Source organism: Camelus bactrianus, chromosome 6 (genome assembly GCF_048773025.1).
Source record: "Camelus bactrianus isolate YW-2024 breed Bactrian camel chromosome 6, ASM4877302v1, whole genome shotgun sequence".
NCBI lineage: Eukaryota > Metazoa > Chordata > Mammalia > Artiodactyla > Camelidae > Camelus > Camelus bactrianus.
In genome coordinates this window covers 36657521-36677693 of record NC_133544.1, presented here as the reverse complement: position 1 = coordinate 36677693, position 20173 = coordinate 36657521, and the positions used below count along the sequence as shown (strand labels likewise).

At 35.6% G+C, this 20173-nt stretch overlaps 1 long non-coding RNA gene across 3 annotated transcripts in view; it reads left to right on the top strand.

Moving 5' to 3' along the window:
• Nucleotides 1-20173, top strand: part of LOC105074627 (uncharacterized) — a 409795-nt gene that overhangs the window by 338394 nt on the left and 51228 nt on the right. For all 3 annotated transcript variants that reach the window (XR_012507506.1, XR_012507504.1, XR_012507505.1), the window contains one exon: nucleotides 6824-6875. This is a non-coding gene — a long non-coding RNA (uncharacterized LOC105074627). The remainder of the gene's footprint in view (nucleotides 1-6823; nucleotides 6876-20173) is intronic.

Sequence of the window (20173 nt, the reverse complement as noted above, 5' to 3'; positions counted from 1 at the left end):
AACTTCTTTTTAAGCTTACTGGTTAAGAAATATAGCCAGTTCTATGGGGAGGAAGAGTTGGACATTGATATCCATACCCTCTGCATATCTTTCTTTTTCAAGATATGTATTTTTATATACACTAAATTGTACACAACTCTCATTAAAAAATTTAAAGGCTCTAAAGAAGAAGCAAAACTGTAGCATACAAATGGCCATGACTGGAGCAGAATTGATTGAGGGACCAGAAAAGTGGTTTAATGATTCAAACTTACCCTTTAGTTTGAAAGTATAAAATGAGATCAGGCAAAAAGAACAGTTACTCAATATATTAAAGATAAAAAGGTTGGCAGAATTAAATACTCAATACCGATGGTAAGTACTAGAATGGACACTACTCAAAGTGTAAATTAGAAGAATATCAAGAAAAATTTATCAAGAATTCAGAGAAAAAAAGAAATACAGAGTTTAATCAGTAAGTATGGATGTCAAAGAGGATACTTTTAAAGGAGAAAAATACCTCAATAAACATTTTGAAAAATAATCTCCTACCACATGGCATGCGCTAGAATTCAGCATCTATTTCTGAGAAAACATTTCATAAGCTAGAAAGAGTTGGAAAATCTCTTTGCTTGATAGACAGTATCTTTTAGAAATTATCAGAAATATACCAGAGATAGTCCCATCTAAGTTTGAAAAAATTAAGTTGCCTTTAATTACCACTTAAACATTATTCTGAAAATATTTGATGCAGTAAGAAAAGAAGCAATAATAAATTCTAGAAAGGATGTCAAATATTGTTTCCCTAGAAAATCTAAGAAAACAACTGAAACTAAATCAACCAAGAACAACTAAAACATTAAATCAAGTAGGAATCAGTTGTAAGAGGGCTGTGTTAGGATAAAAATAATATATGAAACCCAACACATTTTTTTATACCAAAAATTATTTTTAAAATGTAGTGGCAGACATAAAAAATGTTCACCTCCTCTCCTTTTCAATACTCTATTTGGGTTAAACAGACTAATGAAGAAAAGGGGAGGGAGATTGTCAGCAGACAAGAGGTTTCAATACCCTGCTGGAAGAAAATTTCTAAATGATAGCACAGGAGAAAATCTAGATGACCTTGGGTTTGGTGACAAGTTTTTGCATACACAACATCAAAAGCACAACCCATGAAAGAAAGTGTTTGATAAGTTGGGCTTCATTAAAATGAAAAACTTCAGCTCTGGCAAAGATAGTGTTAAGAGAATGAACAGACGAGTCACAGATTGGGAGAAAATATTTGCAAAACATATATCTAATAAAGAACTTGTATCCAAAATGCACAAAGAACTCTTAAAACTCAACATTAAATAATGAGCAAAAGATCTAAACTTACATCTCATCAGAGAAGATATACAGATGGCAAATAAGCTTAGGAAAAGATGCTCAACATTAAATGTCATTAGGGAATTCCAAATTAAAGCAATAATTAGATAAAACTACACACTTGTTAGGATAGGTACAATCCAAAATACTGACAACATCAAATGCTGGTGAGGATGTGGAACATCAGGAACTCTCATTTATTCATGTTGGGAATGCAAAATGATACAATCACCTTGGAAGACAATCTGGCAGTTTCTTACAAAGGTTACCATGGTCTTAACATACTATCCAGGATTTGAGCTCCTTGGTATTTTCCCAAGTGAGCTGAAAATGTACGTTCACACAAAAACCTACACACAGTGTTTATAGCAGCTTTTTGAAAATTGCCAAATGGGTGGATGGATAAAGATACTACTCTATCCACTCATGGAATATTACTCAGCAATAAAATTATATGAGCTATGAAGCCATGAAAAGACTTGGAGGAAGCTTAATGCATATTGCTAAGTGAAAGAAGCCAGTCTGAAAAGATTACATACACATTGCATGATTCTAACTATATGACATTCTGAATAAAGGCAAAACTATAGAGACAGTAAAGATCAGTGGTTGCAAGGGGTTCAGGGAAAGAGAAAGGGATGAGTAGGCAAAGCACAGGGGATTCTAAGAGCAGTGAAACTATTCTGTAAGATACTGTAACAGTGTGATACTATTCAGTGTATATACTATTCTGTATGATACTGTAACATATTATGCACTATCAAATGCCACAATAAGTGACTTTTAATGTAAACTAAGGACTCTAGTTAATAATAATGGATCAATATTGATTCATGAGTTTTAACAAAGGTACCATGCTAATGCAAGATGTTAGTAATATAGGAAACTGCTTTGGGGAGGAGAGGAAGTGGAGGCATATGGGAATTCTCTCTATTTTCTCCATTTTTCTATAAACCGAGAACCCCTTTTTAATAAAAGCCTATTAATTTAAAGAACTGTGAATTAGTATTTCTCAGATGTGTGGTTTTTTTTTTTTTAAACCTAGGTATCCAAAGAAAATAGAAAATTATTCTATGAGTGAAATCTGTTCACAGTATTTGCCAGGGTCAGAATAAACCTTGCATTTTATCTCCTATAAAAATCACTGTGCTATATGTTTATTTTGTGTTGACAATTTTTTATGACCCTTTTTTTTGCACTATTGTGAAATAAAAGGTTATTTTCTCATAACTTCAACTATAATCTGGTCCCAAGAAGCAATCCTTTAGCATAAAAGGATTATGTGGGCTCATTGGTTGGTTGTTAGTTTTTTTATTTTATTGGGAGGGGGGCATGTAATTAGGTATGTATGTATGTATGTATGTATGTATGTATGTATGTATGTATGTATGTATTTATTTATTTATATGGAAGTGCTGGGGGTTGAACCTTGTGCATGCTAATAAGCACGTGATCTGCCACTGAGCTATATACCCTCCCCTTGGTTTGTAAGTTTTTACAGTAGACTTTAAAACAGCTTCATCCTTAATCTAGCTGACTTTCCCAGGCATCAGAAGCTTCCAGAGATCTCTGCTTGAATATCAGCCTTGAGATGCTCCATTGCAGTCTTCTGCCAAACCACCATAGCCTGTAACTCAGAGCAATGCAGAAACTTCCTGACTGGCTGTGCCCTTCCCACAATTTCAGTCTGAGCAGAGCAACCAGAGCAATTCTATTAAAACAAGTCAGATCATGTCACGACTCTACCAAAAATCCTAAGGAGGAATCCCGTCCCTCTCTGGTGCAGCCACACCAGCCTCTGCGCCGCCCCTGGACCTTTCACCTCTGGGGGTGCCTCTGCACAGGGTGTTCTTCCCCAGGCATACCTCTGGCTTGCTCCCTCACTCCAAGTTTTTTCCTCACACATCTCCTTTTCAGTGTGACCCACATTAACCACTACATTTTAAATGTTTCCCTTCTCTTTTTTTTTTTTTCTGATCTATAGAAATTATTAGTTTCTAATATACTGTTTTCCTTTGTTGTTTATTTATTTATTGTACCAATTGTTCATCTTTCTTTCCTAAACTATAAATCCCATGAGGATAGGAATTTGTTTGCATTGTTAACAGCTCTGCCCCAACATCTAAAACTTGCTTGAAACATAGTAGGTACTCAATAAATATTTACTGAATGAATAAAATGGGTAACAGTGCCCTCTAAGAGCAGAACTCTTGAGGTTTCTGTAGCAACACCCATAATAAATCTGAGCCACATTATACACTGATTTACTTTTAATTGGTTTTCACAGACATGGAACAAATGCTTTATCCAATTTACCTTTCTAGTGGAATTGGCTCTGAATGTGTACTGTACAGTGGTAGAATTATAAAATGTGAGACATGACATCTGATTCTCTTGAATAATTTTTGAATACCCATAGGCTAAATACCACAATCATGTAAATATTTTTTTCCAAGAGCAAGTGTTAAACATAACCCTCTTTTTCATATTTTTATTTGTGGTTAAAGGGGTCCAAATTTCTTATAATGATTCTTTCAGACTCATGCACTTTTGGAATATTTTTCATTACTAGTTTTATAGTGCTGTGTCTTCTGAATTCAAAGAAGCTGCCTTATTTATTACATTTCTAAGATTAAAGAATGGTTATTGTACATTCGCAATGCTATTTAATGCATCAGTAGAGGAGCAGGTAACCATCCTACCAGTTGAGAGGAGGATGTGCCTCAATCAATTGAGTTCATACTGACATCTGGAGGCCAAGTTTGGTATTACATGAATAATACCAAAATTTATAGATTTCATCAGCCCAATTAGTGCCTCTAACCCTCTTTAAAATGAAATTAATTAGTTAATTAATTTTGAGCTGCATTTGCAGTCACAAAGTTATAATTGATGTAAAATATTAAAATAAAATTTAAAAATAAGTAAAACATCTGAAATACTTAATATAACAAAAAGTAGCATAAACAAGTCTGTTTTGAAAGTCTTGTGTATCTTCTACATAGAGTTTGTTACATGTGAAAAGAATAACAGTAACTATGGCTAACACTTCTTGAGTACCAGGTAGATGTTGGGCAGTGTGCTTTACTTACAACAGCTCACTTCATCTTCAGACAACCCCTATGAAACAAGGACTATTATTAGCCCCACTTTACAGTTGAGATACAGGCTCAGAGTGGTTGGTAATTTCTCAAGGTCACTTAACTAACTAGCTGTGGCGGAGCAGAACTTGGCCCCAAAATCTGTGCGACTCCAGAACCCAGCTGGCACTATGGCAGAGGTTCTGCATCTGGGGTTGTGTTATGGAATCGAAAGAAATTCCTGTGAAAAACAAAGCTCTCCAGTCATTCCCACAAGGAGTGAGTTATAAAACTTCCCAAGTCATAAACACTGAAAATATGCTATTAAAAATGTCTCTTAGGAGGATAATTGACAAGAGGGGTCAGAAGTGTCTCAGAAGCAATATCATCATTTGCCAACTTTTAAAATTCTCTTTCATTATAGGTGATTACAAAGTATTGAATATAGTTCCCTGTGCTATACAGTAGGACCTTGCTGTTTATCTATTTTATATATATGCTGTGTTCCATTAAATGATAGTCCAGCTACATCATGTATTATGAATATATAACTAGTGGAAATGTTGTGGTTATCTTCTAAATAGCATAATTTTGGTGTACCATATTTGTGTATTAAAAGTATTGTTATTAATTGTAGGCATGATATGCTTCAAGTATTATGACTCTGTTTTGGTATTTAAATTTTTTAAATAAATTCAGAGCCTCCAAAGATGGAAGGGAGTACTCTAGTACCCTCTTAAATCTCCTAGATGCACAGCTCAACAATTCTACAACTGAATTTAAACTGCATTGATACATTTAGCAAAGAAAGTGCTAATCTTTGATTTAAGGACACTCCTCCTAAACTCAGCCTTCTCTTCTAGTGCTTTCTCTAAGGTATTGGCAAATTTGTTGATAAGTCAAAATACCTCAAAACTAAAGGCATTATTGAAGATAATGTCTAAGAAATTAGGAGATGCTTTGCTTTTGTAAACTGATTGACTAAGTAATGAACTTTATCCAAAACATCCTGGCCAATGTGGTTCTTGTACTTGGCTAGAGGGACTTAGCTGACTTCTCTGATTTCATACTCCCAATAATGAGGGTATGCTTTTTTTTAGAAAGAGAAAAGAGGGTTGGGTTTTTTGTTGTTGTTGTTGTTATATTAAGGTAGTAACAATTAATGAACATCTCAAAAGCCAATAAATTTTACAATCAAAATTTACTGTAGGACTGGCAAATGTCAGTAGGCACAGTGTTTCCTCTCCTCCTGTTCCTTATCATATGCACAGAGATCATAAACCAGGGGAGTACTGATCCTCCCCGTACATCGCTCTGTTACAAACTCATCAACTCAGTATGTTGATGGTGGCAGTCTGGTAACAGTCAGTTATCTTTCTACCAGCTTGAGAGAGAAAGGAAGACCAGTTAGGGCCAAGACTGTCTACGTCTCATTGCCCTGTGTATGGTGTCTGTGAACCAATGAAAGACACTCATTTCAAAACCATTTATGTCTCCTATCCTGGGCAAATGCATTCTGCTATTACTATTATTGCTTAATGAGAATCATATGTGATAATGCGGTAGTTGGGTTAGAAGATACCCAAGCTGGAAATCTCAGTCATCCCTGACACCTTGCATTTCTTTATCCATACCACCCTGACCTCTCCCACCAAATGTGTATATATATACTTGCCATCTAGACTTTTGATTCTTCTTCATAAAAGCACTAAAACCATTCCAGGATCTTCATGCACTGTCACAGGCTTGTAATTGTCTTCCTACCTCCAGTACACAACCTCTCAAGTGTGCTTTGTATACTACAGTTAGAGTGATCTGGTTAAAGGTAGTGTCTCTTTTGTTAAATAGATTAGAGTTTGAACCAGAACCCTGCCATTTACTAGCTGGGCAACCTTCGGCAAGCTATTTAACCTCAACTTCCACATCAGTAAAATGAGGATAAAAATTATATTCAGCTCATAAAGTATATGAGTACATCCCCCTAAATAATTAACAGAGGCTTCTTACAACAACTCTACTGAAATGTTGAGGGTTTATAGAAACAAACTGACCTTCTAATAGGTCATTTTCAGGTGGAAACTGTGATGGATAATTGTATGTGTCAACCTGACTGGGACACAGGGTACCCAGATATCTAGACCAATATTATTTCTAGGCTTGGCTGTAGGGTGTTTCTGAATGAGATTAACATTTGAATAGGTAGACTGAGTAAAGTAGGTTGCCCTCCCCAGTGTGAGTGGACCTTACCCAGTCTGTTGGAGGCCTAAATAGAACAAAAGGCAGAGTAAGGAAGAATGCATCCTCTCTGTCTGATGTTTTTGAACTGGGACATTGGCTTTCCAGGTTCTCAGACTTTCTGACTCAGACGAAAACTATACCTCTGGCTCTCCTAGGTCTCCAGCTTGCAGAGAGTGGATCATGGGACTTGCCAGACTCTCTAATCAGGTAAGCCAATTCCTCATAATACATTTCTTTATATACATACAGATCCTTTATATATTGATATATATAGCTTCTATATATATATTCTGTTTCTCTGGAGAACCCTGACTAATACAGAAACCAAGCTAGGAACTACATTAATTTGTATAAAATATTCTGAAATGTTTATCGTAAATGAGAAATTTCAAGTGAATTATTGTTTTTAAGCACTGTAATTTATTAGACCTTATAGCAGAAGAAAAACACATAGAACATTAATTTTTGCTTATTTAGTGAGAGAAGTGAAGAAGTTATGAAACCAACTGAAAGGGTTTGATTTTGTATATTATATGAGGAATCTGCCTGGGTATGAGGGAGATATTCACTAGAAACTGCTTATAATTTTTGTTTGCAAACTTACTCAATTTGGTAGTCATAGTTTTCAAAGTCATCACTTTGGAATTTATACTTTAGATGATCTAAATGTTTTAATCTAACTTGGAAATGGTCTTCGGTGTTAGACTACAAAAATAATAAATTAAAATGTTTGGAATACATAGGTATCAAATCCCTTAAAATTGACCACTGCAGAGTTTACAACACAAAGAGTGAGCCCTAATGTAAACCGTGGACTTTAATAATAAATATCAATATTTATTTATCTGTTGTTACAACTGGAGCGCACTAATGCAAGATGTTAAAACTGTACAGTGAGATAAGTGGTAAATGGAAACTCTCTGCATTCTCTGCCTAATTTTTCTATAAACCTAAAACTGCTCTAAAAAAAAGTGTATCAACTTTTTAAAAACTAAATTGACCATAGTTATATGAGCTTACTTCTCTTCTCACTTCTGTTCTGTTGACCTATGTATCTATCCTTGTGTGAGTACCACACCACTTTTATTGCTGTAGTTTTGGAATTTTTTAATCCAGGAAGTATGAGTACTCAAACTCTGTTATTTTTCAAGATTGTTTTTACTATTCTGAATTCCTTGAATTTCCACGTAAGTCTTACTATTAGCTGGTTAATTTCTGCAAAATTAAAAAGCAGTTGGAATTTTCATAGGAAAATTCATACATTGAATCTGTAGATATTTTTATCTTACGCCATTAAGTCTTCCAAAGTATAAACATGAATCTTTACACTTATTTAGGTCTCCTTTATTTTTCCTAAGAATTTTTGTAGCTTTCAGTATGCAAACCTTGGACATTCTTGGCTAAATTTATTCCTAAGTATTTTGTTCTTGTTAATGCAATTGTAAAGGGAATTGTTTTCTTAATTTTGAGATTTTTCATTGCTAGTATATAAAAGTACATTTGAATTTTATACATTGATCTTGTCTCCTTCAACCTTGCTGGCTTTCATTTATCCTGCATTTTAATTACTACATTTTTAATTCTAGAAATTGTGCTTGATTTTTAACTATGCTATGCTGCTTTGTGTAGTTTCTGATTCCTAAATAAATGCATCTAATGATATATCTAGTTTGGTCAGGGAAGCACTGTATTACTCTGTTGGGATTAATTTATTACTATCAATAAAAACCTCTTCTGAGGACTATTTTTTATAGTGGTAAAAATACTTAATATGAGATCTACTCTCAACAGAAGTTTAAGTGTAAAATATTGCCAACTATAGACACGATGTTGTCCAGCAGATTTCTAGAATTTAATCGTGTTGCATAACTGAACTGAAACTTTATTCCCACTGAATAGCAACTCACCATTTCACCCTCCAGCTTCAGGCAACCAGCATTCTATTCTCTGCTTCCATGTGTTTGACTACTTTAGATATCCCATATAAGTGGAATCATGTAGTATTTGTCCTTTTGTAACAGGCTTATTTCACTTAGCATGATGTCCTCAGAGTTTATTCATGTTGTCACATATGGCAGGATTTCCTTCTTTTTTAAGACTGAATTATACACACACACATAACCTATATATCTCACATTTTCTTCATTCATCTGTCAATGAACATTTAGGTTATTTCTACATCTTGGCTGCTGTGAATACTACTGCAATGAACTTGGGAGTGAAAATACCTCTTTGAGATCCTGATTTCAATTCTTTTGGATAAATACCTAGAAGTGGGATTGCTGAATCATATGGTGTTCATATTTTTAATTTTTTTGAGGGAACTTTATACTATTTTCCATAGAGACTACAATATTTTACATTCCCACCAATATTGTAAAGAGGTTTCAAGTTCTCCACATCCTTGCAAACATTATCTTTTTTAAAATAATAGCCATCCTAACAGGTGTGAGGTGATATCTCACCAAATTTCAATAAATTGGAATTCACTTTTCTTTATGTAGAGCCCTGCTCTTGAATCTCTTTTGTTCATTCTTCCAAACAGCATTCATCAACTTCGTTCACACATTTCTAAGATGTATGTCAGTGGTAATGTCTTTATTAAATAATTGCCTCAAAAAAACAACAGAGATTCTTTGTCTTTGACTTTTGACAGTTTGATTATAATATGTCTAAGTGTGGGTTTCTTTAGATTTGTCATATTCAGATTCTGCTGGGCTTCATGGACCTGGATGTCCATTTCCTTCCCCAGTTTTAGGAAGTTTTCAGCCATTATTCCTTTGAATAAGATTTCTGCCTCTTTTTCTCTCTCTCTTCTGCTTCCAGAGCTCCCATAGTGTATATACTGATCTTCTTGGTGGTGTCCCATATTCTCCTTAAGTTTAGACAGTATTTTTCATTCTTTTTTCTTTTTGCTCCTTAGACTAGATAAGTTCCAATGACTGGTCTTCAACGTTTCTGATCCTTTATTCTGCTTCTTTTAGTCTGTTATTGAACTCTAGTGAATCTTTCATTTCAGTTATTCTGTTCAGGTCTATGATTTTTCTGGTACTTTTTTATGTTTATATTTATGTTGAAGTTTTCAATTTGTTGATTTGTTCTCCTGATCTTGTAGAACATCTTCATAATAGTTATTTTGAATTCTCTGCTAGGTAAGTCATATACCTCCATTTCATTAGAGTCAATTTCTGGAGATTTATTTTGTGATTCTGTTTGGGAAATATTTCCCTATTTTTTTTTACTTTCCTTGACTCTTTATGTTGGTGTCTGGGCATTAGAAAAGATAGCCACCACCCCCAGTTTTCAAAACTGTGTGAGGACTTCCTCAAGCGTTTATGACACCGTGCCAAACTGCCCCCTACTCAAGGGTGAGAAGCCCAAAACCGTGGTAGACCTTTCCTGGCCAGATCCCTCACTCAAGCAGTTATACCAAAATATTAAGGCCATGGCTTCTTCCTCATCACAATACTGGGAAGTGACTCATTAATCTTTTAAGACTTTCATAACTGAGTAGATCTTTTGAGCCTGTCTAAATGATCAGTTCCTCTTCCCCATTATTACCACATCCATCCATTGGCCAACACCGAAAAACTTGTCCTTGTGATTAACAGACTCTGAGCACCACAAAACCTTCAGAGTTTCTCTTCTCTCCTAATCTCTTTCAGCTCAGTCTTATCTCATCCACACTCTTCAGTCTCACATGCATCCTCCTTCCACCTAAGATACAGCTCCATTCTGTAACCATCAAAACTCCTTGTGTCCTCTACCTCACCTCTTGCCCTACTAATCTTTTTTCAGTCCTCCATTTTCTAGGCACTTGACCCCAAACTTCTCAGCCTGCTCCACCTGCCTGAGTCTTCAGCCATCCAGACTTAGGTCACTGCTACCTTCTTATTGATGCTGATTCTGATTCTCTTCAGTCATCACCTAGGCTTTTCCCTCTTTGATCAAAGTATTTTGATCCTAAATATGGTACTCATTTATCTATATAAATAATGCATGAACACCAGAAGACATAACTCAGTGTTCTGTGTTTAACAGATCTTCAAAATGTAAATGCTAAATTTGAATTATTTTATGTCTTCTTACACTATGTGAAACATGACTTGGGGACATTACAATGCTTGAGTGAACTATGTTCAGCCTCTTCATTGCTGAGCCACTTGGGCAAATTTTCATAGATCTATTGCTTCATCTGTAAAGTGGCATTACTTACCTACTTCTAAGGTTTTTGTCAGGATTAGATAAAGTGATGAATGCAAAGTATTTTGCATATAAATTATCAATACATTTTAGTTATTCAAGACATTTACCACAGTGAATAGCACACAACAGGCATTCATTATTCTGTATCTAATATTGATGTTTAATTACCATTAAGACAGTGAGTTTACATTTATTTCATATTCCTCACAATGCTTAAGGCAGTCATTTATATAGGTTGGGTCCTCAATTAATTTGGTTAAATACATTAATCAGAAAATATCTTTTGTCATCTTGGAATATGAAAGGATTTCTTAAACAAGATGGAAAAAACAGTGATTATAAAAAGAAGAGATAAACTACATTACAATGAAGAGCTTCTGTTTATCACAAGATACCATAAAGAGTGGAGAGATGAGCCACTAAACTACATATGATATCTCCAGTGAACAAAACTGAGAATAGATTACTATTTGAATTTAGTAAAAAGAAAACAACTCCTGTAAATTACTAAATAGAAATAGACAAATAACCCAGTAGAAAAAGTGAGCAAAAGTTCATGAAGAAGCAAGTCACAAAAGCAAAAAACAATGGCCAGAAATACAAAGTATTCAGCCTTTAATTTGTAATCAAAAAGAAGCAAATCAAAACTATAATGAGATCACATTTTATACTCATTATTGGGTAAAAATTGTTAAATTTGGCAATATAAAGTAAAAATATGGAATAATGAAAACTCCAGTGTGATTCTGGTGTGAGTAACTACTTTGAAAAATAACTTGGTGACTATGCACTAACATGGATAGAAATAGTTGTTGCCTCTGGGGAGCCAGGAGGATGGTATTGGGGAGGGTCACACAGGTAGCTTCCATTATATTGTCATTAGTTCTACTTTACAAGTTGTATGGTGGATTCATGGGAATTTATCACTCTTTTTAACTTACATGATTGAATAAACCATTTTGAATATATTAAGTACTACATAATGAAAGCCTTTGAAAATGAAAGTTTCAGTGAGGACAGTTAAGATTTTGTTTTTTCAATTACTTATTTATTATAACTCAAAATAAAATATGAATTACAAAACTTCACTGTGGATGTGACCCATATGGCAGGTTAATGAAGAAAAACATATTTATTCTCTTTTGTGTCACCTTATGCCACTGTATCCCCCCAAAAAAATGTTTGAGATAACTCTTTTCAGTTATTCACACAGGGAAGGCCACAAAAACGAAGACCTTTTCACAGACGGCTTTCTTTCGGTATGACATAACATACTGCAAGTAAGCTTTGTTTTAGTTTTTTCCAAAGTTTTTGAAAACAAATCAAACAGAAGAGCAATCCAAGTAAGACCAAAGGTACACCAAAGAATTATTACTGCCACATAAATTTGTGAATTCTGAGAAGGATTTACATCTAAAGACAAAAAGTAAATCACATTTAAATTATTGGAAGATGATTATTGCTTCTGATCTTCTCTTCTTGTAAACTACATCACATTAGTGTCAACCCATAACCAGTCAACCTTTAAATTTTAATTATTAATATTAAAGACCAGCTGGAAACTAAAAAATAGTTCTTCTGAAATAAATGTCATATTCATCAAGAATACAGAATTATACATTTTAATTTACATTAAGCTTTTTATAACATACTTATTACATGAAGGTAAAAAAGCTCTACTTATATGTATGGTTTAAAACACATCTATGCAAACATATTGAGCTCAATTCTGAACATTTCACAGGATGGATTGGAATACAGATATGCCATAAAACTTTGGCACATAATGTTAATATGATCATTTCTTTTCTTTCATTGCTGTTGGAAATTTTAGAAAACAAACATAAGATATAAAAAAACCTTTTAAAAGAAACTCAAATTTTGTTTTAAAAAATTATATGATCATCCACAAATACATATATTCCTACTCTGCCACTGGTTTATTCTTTATGGCTATAAACATGCCAGGTATTTTATAACTTTTTACTGTAAAAATCAATTTGAAATAACTAGAAACACAAAGAAAACATATCCCTGACCCCAGCAACCATCTCACGTTATACTGAGACTCAGTACACATTGGCTCCATTCCCCCAATCTCTAGGCCATTTTTTTTTTCTCAAATATCCTTGAAACTAATACTTTATATCAAAATGTAAATGATCATATGAACTTTGTTGGCATTCTGGGTTTTGCTAAGAAAGAGAATATGTCTTTCAGTAAAGACTTGCCAAGGAGTACAGCATAAAATATGGCTGTTAGGCAAAACAACACACTTTAACGGCACTTAAAATTATTTTAGACAAGGAGAAGGAGAATAAATGTAAATCTCTGGCATACATTAGCAAACTTAACTTTATGAATGACAGCATAATTTCACTGACTGAGATGAATATTGAAAAGGCTTTGTCTTTCAGCTTAAAATGGCATATTAATTGGAGTCCCTTATCCAACCTCCTCCAAATTTCTAATAAAACATCTATGAAGTCCCAGTTCCAGTTAGATAATAAGAGGATATAAAAGATTTTCTATTCCATAGTAAAATAAAGCAAAAGAGAAAACAGACAAAATGAAAATCATTTTCAGTGGTGCCAGCAAAAAGCAATGCATGCAAGAAAGCTTGATGAGCTAAATTCCAGAGATGAATGAGTTCTTCATAAATGAGCAGAGAGATGTGGCAGCTTCTGTGCCTGAGCTGGGTATGTAGGGACATAGCAGACTTGCCAGAGATGGTGGGAAATTGCAGACACAAAGTAAAATTAGTCATTCCCTAAATGACAGGGTGGACTCACGGGATGGATTGGGATCCAACCCCTCAAAAAAGATCGTTCAGCCAAATAATTCTCCCACCTCCCACCATCCCAAATTTTGCCAGAATATTAGGATTGGAGGAGGGCTAGCACAAGGCATTCTTCAGTGTGATTTCCTTTAACACCCGCTCAATACCATACATACCACATATACCATATTCTGTATTCAGTATTACTTTTCCAAATATGGGACTAATAGAGATTATTCCATTTCTATGAGCTAGTGATTAAAAAACAAAACTCTAAATGTCTATACACATCCCTTTTGGTAACTTAATCAGAAATTGGTAAACATGAGAGCTGAAAGAATTTTTATAAATATTCTTCCTGGACTACTAGTTATTTTTCACTCTCTGACTGCTAAATTTATACCTCTCCTTCCAGACTTAACATTTATCCATACCTGATGCACTTAGTAAGCTTTTGTAGATCCTCACGGTCAAGATCATGTTCTTCTTCCTTGGGGTCATCATCGCACGGTGCATACTTAATTCAATTACAGCTTATTGTGGCCTGGATTGTAATTATCTATCTCTGTGTCTAAGTCTTCCCCACTCCAGTGCATGCTCCTTACAGACAGGAGCCAAGTTTTGGTCATGGTTGAGTCCCCCAGCACATATCACTTAAGACTTTCTTATGGTAAGAAAGGCTCAAGAAACACTGATAGGCAGGTTGGTTAAGTGACTAGCTGATTGACAGAAAAGAAGTCAACTAGTTCAAGTTTCCCTCACTCCAGCTACTTTGTATTAGATGGAATTGAGTTCTGTTGGTCAAACCGCTTGTCCAGTTTGACCCAGATAGATTACGGCAGAGGAGACACCGATGTTCTGCTTCTTGGCTCTGTGCTTATTGTGACAGAATACTGCTTCTCCTATGGAGATGTGAGGCATAATAGGATGCTATACCTGTGTTCCTTGGGCTAATTTTTAAAAATGTGTTAAAAGTAAGAATAATGCCTGATATGCTAATGCTAATTTGAGGCAGAGGTGAGCCAAGAACAATGGAAAAGTTTCCCAAAATATAGAGCCTGGGGATATACTTTGTTCCTTTAAGGAATTTATAAACACAAAAAGGCCGTGTGGAAATAATCCTTTAAACAAAAGACTCCTTGGATATTTTACTGTTGAATTTTAGGAATGTTCAGAATACTTAATGTCTGGGAGTCTCTATTTCCTTCTTATTCAATGTGTTTATTCCAAGGTGGAAGTGGGCTTCTCCACTGGAAAAGACAGCAAACACTCATTGCACAGGATTTATCCTTCGTACCTACTGTTTCATTCCACATCAACTTTGAATTCTTGCTTGTGTGAGCAAGTGGTGGCATACACTGAAAGGAATTCTTCTGTTTCATTTTCCCATAATTAGTGCACTCTGCGGCCTGGACGAGGGAGAGCGTTGGATGGAAAGGAATTGCTTTGGAATCTTTTATGGGTTTTCAGATAATTGAAGTTTTAAAAAGTACTTTTGGCCTCTACCCTAACTCCTGTAAGATAAATGCTGTATTTCTGGTTATACTTTTACTTCAAATCCTGTTGATTCTGTGGCTATGAATGCTAATACGAGTCTAAGATTAGAATCAGTTGACTTACCTATTATATAGTCACCAAAACCAATGGTACTTAAGGAGATAAATGCGAAATATAACCCTTCCCTTTGAGACCAGCCCTCTGTATGCGTGGAAAGTAATGGTGGTAGCAGGGTGAAACTGGAAAGTCCAGTTGGCAAGAAAAAGACGAGCGTGTAAATTTTAATTTGTCTCTAAAGAAAAGAAGAAAAACAAAGGTAATGAAGAAGGGAGGTGAGGGGAAGGGAGGAGGTGGAAGAGAGAGGAGGGAAAGAGGGAGGGAGGAAGAAAAGAGAGAGAAAAGAAGGAAGATGTTAATATCAACCCAACAGCAGTCAGAGAGCTATTGTTGGCCAAACCCTCGTTTTCCCCTTACAGAGCCTTTCCTGGCCAGGGGCTTGCTTGGTGCGTCCTGCCACACTCTGGCTTGCAGGCTTCCTTTGCATCTACGTCTAGGAGTATATCCTAGCTCTGTCAACCAAATCATCATCTTTCTTGTGAATCTCGGTTGCTAACCCTTTATTTCTGTTTTCTCTCTTCATGCATTGTGCTTCACATCATTGTTTTAATGTAAAACAGTCCCTTTCTTCTTGCCCTCTCTAAGTCTCAGACTGAAATGTTCTTTTGCTTTGTAACCTGCTTTCTCCCACCTCCAGTTCTGGGTCCTTACTGGCTGTGTAAAAGGGTAGGATGGACAGCCATCATCTGGAAGTTCAGGACATTAACTTTTTGAAGCTAATAAAATATTGATTATTTTAATATTTATTATAATATATAAATAATAATTATTATTATTGTTATTTCTGTTAAGAGACATTACAACACCTGAAATTAAAAGAGAAAATAAATGTATTTTTCCATCTGAAAACTGAATAGTCCATTTACAATTCTACATTATATTAATTGATTAAATGCTTTTTATGGTATAATTCAAATTCACTCAACAAGCGTTTATTGAATGTTTCTTATTAGTTAGCACCTTGGGAGTACTCAAGATACAAAGTAAAACTAAGACAGTTTTTCCACACAGGGATTATAGTTTTGGGGAAAGAGGGGGGAGACAGACAAGTAAGCCAATATTAGAAACAACATGTCTTAAACTTTTGCTCATAGATTACCTCATATGGGACAGACACTATGCTGAGAGATATACATTTTTTATACCATGATAAAGGGACATCTTGTAAATATTTTCTTAAATTTTAACACTTACATAGTATGATTAGTGCAACAATTACATTGGATTGTGCAATTTGCAATCCTTTTCTAAATTTGGTGGGATATGAAGCTGATGTCATGAAATTCTTATATGTCTTATTTCTCCCAAAATTTGGAAACAGATACTCGTTATCAACTTGGGAGACACTCCAACCTATATGAGATACCCATAGCAGAGTAGAGCAGAATTAGAGGAAAGTGGAAGAAATAAATAGCTGACTTTTAGTATGTATTTTGGAACTGTTAAGGAGCTTTGGCAATAAGGGAAGACTGATATTGAGGATTTCATTTTCTGTGGGATTACTGTTAATAGCTCTTTTTGTTTAGCTTTGTATGGTGGTGACAAGTTCAGAGAATTCTATGTGAGTGATATAATTTTATCTGGGTTATACTCTTATCTGGTGCACTTGAGTGACGGATGAGTTTGTTTAGACATGCCTATAAGCACGTAATAAGGTTCAGCTTTGGCTCTGTGTAGGTTTTGAAAGGCAACATCCAAGAGCTCTTGAGTCTCTGAAATGGCCAGATCTTTGATCTCAGACATAATTACCAGGATTGATACCATGGCTTCAGGATGGGCAAACTCTTTGCGGATGCTGTCTGATCTTCTTCTTTGAAGGAGAAAGCAGCTACTCTGGTTGAATTATTTCATAGAGGAGGTTTTGGTCCCTAAGGAATGCTCAAAGCTTTTGGTTCTTTGTCCGTCAACCCCAGAATCCACCCCCAAGTGAGAATTACTGGTAGGAAGGAGTCAAGTCCAAGAGAATTTACTGACCACCACTATGGGGTAGGTGGTCGAATATGTCCCAGGAGTTTCTTTCTCTGGACTTCACTTCCTTGAGACTGGGGAGAAGCCAGCCACCAGGACCTGCTCTTACTCAGCACTGCTCTTTCCTGAGAAGGCCTGGGACAGCTGGCTTAGACCAGGCCTGTTGCGACATCTAGCTGGCCTTTTAAGGATTACTCTTAAGCCAGTAGATGTGAGTCCAGAGAGGAGGGGAAAGGAGCATGCTGCCTCTGCTGTCTCCTTAAACTGGGTCAGATAGGCGTAAGGGATCATTGCTGAAGAGCAAACTGGTTCACAGGAATTCCTAATGTAACCCCTCAAGGCAACAAGAGCAAACAACTTACCTGTTCTTGCCTCTCAGCATCTCTTTCTGGGACACCTGGAATGTCAGGAAGGGACTATCCATCTGTGTTCTCTCTCTGTATATCACTTTGCCTCAACTCAACACAAATTTGACTAGTAGTTTTCTAAACAGCCTCCTCTAGTACATATATATTATAAATATATATATAATCATTTAATCATAGCCTTAAATAATTTCTTGCCCTTAGCAGAGCTGACAAAGGCATTGTGAAAGGAAAGAGCTCAGAACCTAGGATCAGAAGAATTTAAGTTGGTAACTTCCTCTAGAAAATCCAGATGTTAGATTTTTGTTTTACCATACTTACCTCAGAGAGTAGATCAGGGAACCAAATAAAATCATGGTTGTGAAACTGCATTTATACTATATTATTCTACCATTATTCTTTGAAATATTACTCCTATTTTCTGAAGAAGAAAAATAGAGCACTGTGTAGTTATTTTGGTCAGAATACCCTTTTCTTGATCTAGGAGTTCCATAAAAAAGAGCAAGTGCACACACACACACACACACACCCCTACACGTATATATGTAGATTCTTTTAGCATATATTTAACAAGAATGTAGTAAGTTCTGTTGCTTATTCTCCTTAAAGTTATGAACCTAAACGTGTTTATAAGATCATCTGTTAAACATTACCTCTTTCATTCCCATATTCTGAAGGTATTTTTCAAATTGTGAAAGTGGTTGTCATATTGCACTGCACACAAATTTCAGGAATATGATCATTAGAGGGATCCCCCAGTAAAGCATAGAAGACACAGACTATCTGACCCATAGGAGTTCTGGGTGTAATTGACCCATAACCTGATGGATGTTAAGAGGCAACTTTAGTGTCTGCTCAGTATTACTGGTCCTTGGAACATGCACTTTCGCTGTTTTGTTGTTGTTGATGTTCTCTTGAGAGTCCCAGCAGCACACACAGCTTGTAAGAAAAAGCGTGTTATTTTGCATCCAGGAATTTCTCCTAAGGAAACAACCAGAAAGTGAGAAGTATGGATTTTCCCCTCAGGACAGAAACCATGGGTCATGGTGACATCCAATCCCAACACTCTGACCTCAGGTGGACCCCTGAAATGCAAGATTTTCCCAATTCTTTTATTGAAATGTAATCTACAAGTGACAATGGTTTCTAAACAAATATAACCATTTTGCTGGAAATTTGCAGGCCTCATTCTCCATAACTGTGAGTCTGCATCCTGTTCTTAGTATGTGAAAATGGATTTGAGCATGCCATACTTGTGGATAACAGTCATCTCTTATTAATCTTGTATATTCCCATGAGAAGGAAAATTCCATGGCAGTGCCAGAGGTCTCCGGCAGTCTAAAGTGGTATTTCCTAGGAATCTCCTGAGGGTCTTTAGCTACAGCTATCTTAAGCTATTCTTATTCTTTTCATAAGTCCTAATGGCTCTTGTCTGATAATAAAATATTTTAGAATTGTCTAGAGTTTAGCAGAAACCTATCGTAACATTTTGTTTTTAAATCACACAATTCTCCAGCTAAGGTACAGCTGAATTCTGGAGAGACTTGTAGACATCATAGTTCTACCAGGTGTCCTAGAAAATCTGTTTCTGGCTTTGCTACCTGTCTCACCAGTGTGTTAGAAGACTAGGTAGAAGTGCCATTGCCAAGACCACCCACTAAGGAAGACAGGCACACCATAATCATTTGTACATAGTATACAAAGAAAGGCGTAGAGAGAACATTAGGGCTACTTGTGCTTTAAAAGAGTGGAATGAACTCTTTTTTTCCTTGCCTGCTCACCTAAAATTCCATTACAATAACACTAAAAGTATACAAAGCAAAAATATAAAACACAATATTGGAAATCAGGAAGCATAAATAAATCTGATTTGTGGAGAATTTCTCAAAGACATAAAGGAAGTGAAATTGATTGCTTAAAAAAAGAGAGAGAGAGATAAATATGCCCAAAACTCAAAAGAAAAATAGGGGCAATCTGCCTTCGGAATGAATGCTGCTTTTCACACAAAAATCCCAAAGGTACTTCAAACTCAGTATCATTCATTAGACATGAGCCAGATAGACACACATAATAGTTATTAAAGGAAAAAGGGAAGCAAAGGAGGGAGGCAAGATGGGAGATGGGGGTAGGTAGGGAGGGAGGAAGGAAGGAAGGAAGAGAAGAAGAAAGAGGGAAAGGAGAAGAAGGGAGGAGAAAGCTGGTTTTCTTCTCAGTGTTCTCGTTAAGATTTGCATAACTGAGCAAAAAGGGACAAAAGTCTCATGAAAGAATGCTTGCACAGCTCTGACTATACTAAAAACCATTGAGTTGTAAACTTTAAATGAAGTGTACAGTATAAGATCTCAACAAAGCTGTTATATTTAAAAAGCACAAAATGATTTATGTAATCACCAACACAATCAAGATACAGAGTTATTCTATCAACAAAACACAAAGATCTCCCTCGTGCTACCCATTTTTAATCACATCTACCACCACCACCCTCTCTCCCTAACTTCTGATAACCGCTAATCTACTTTCCATCTCTATAATATAGGTTGGATGCTTTTCTAAGAATTCCAGGCATTTCCTGA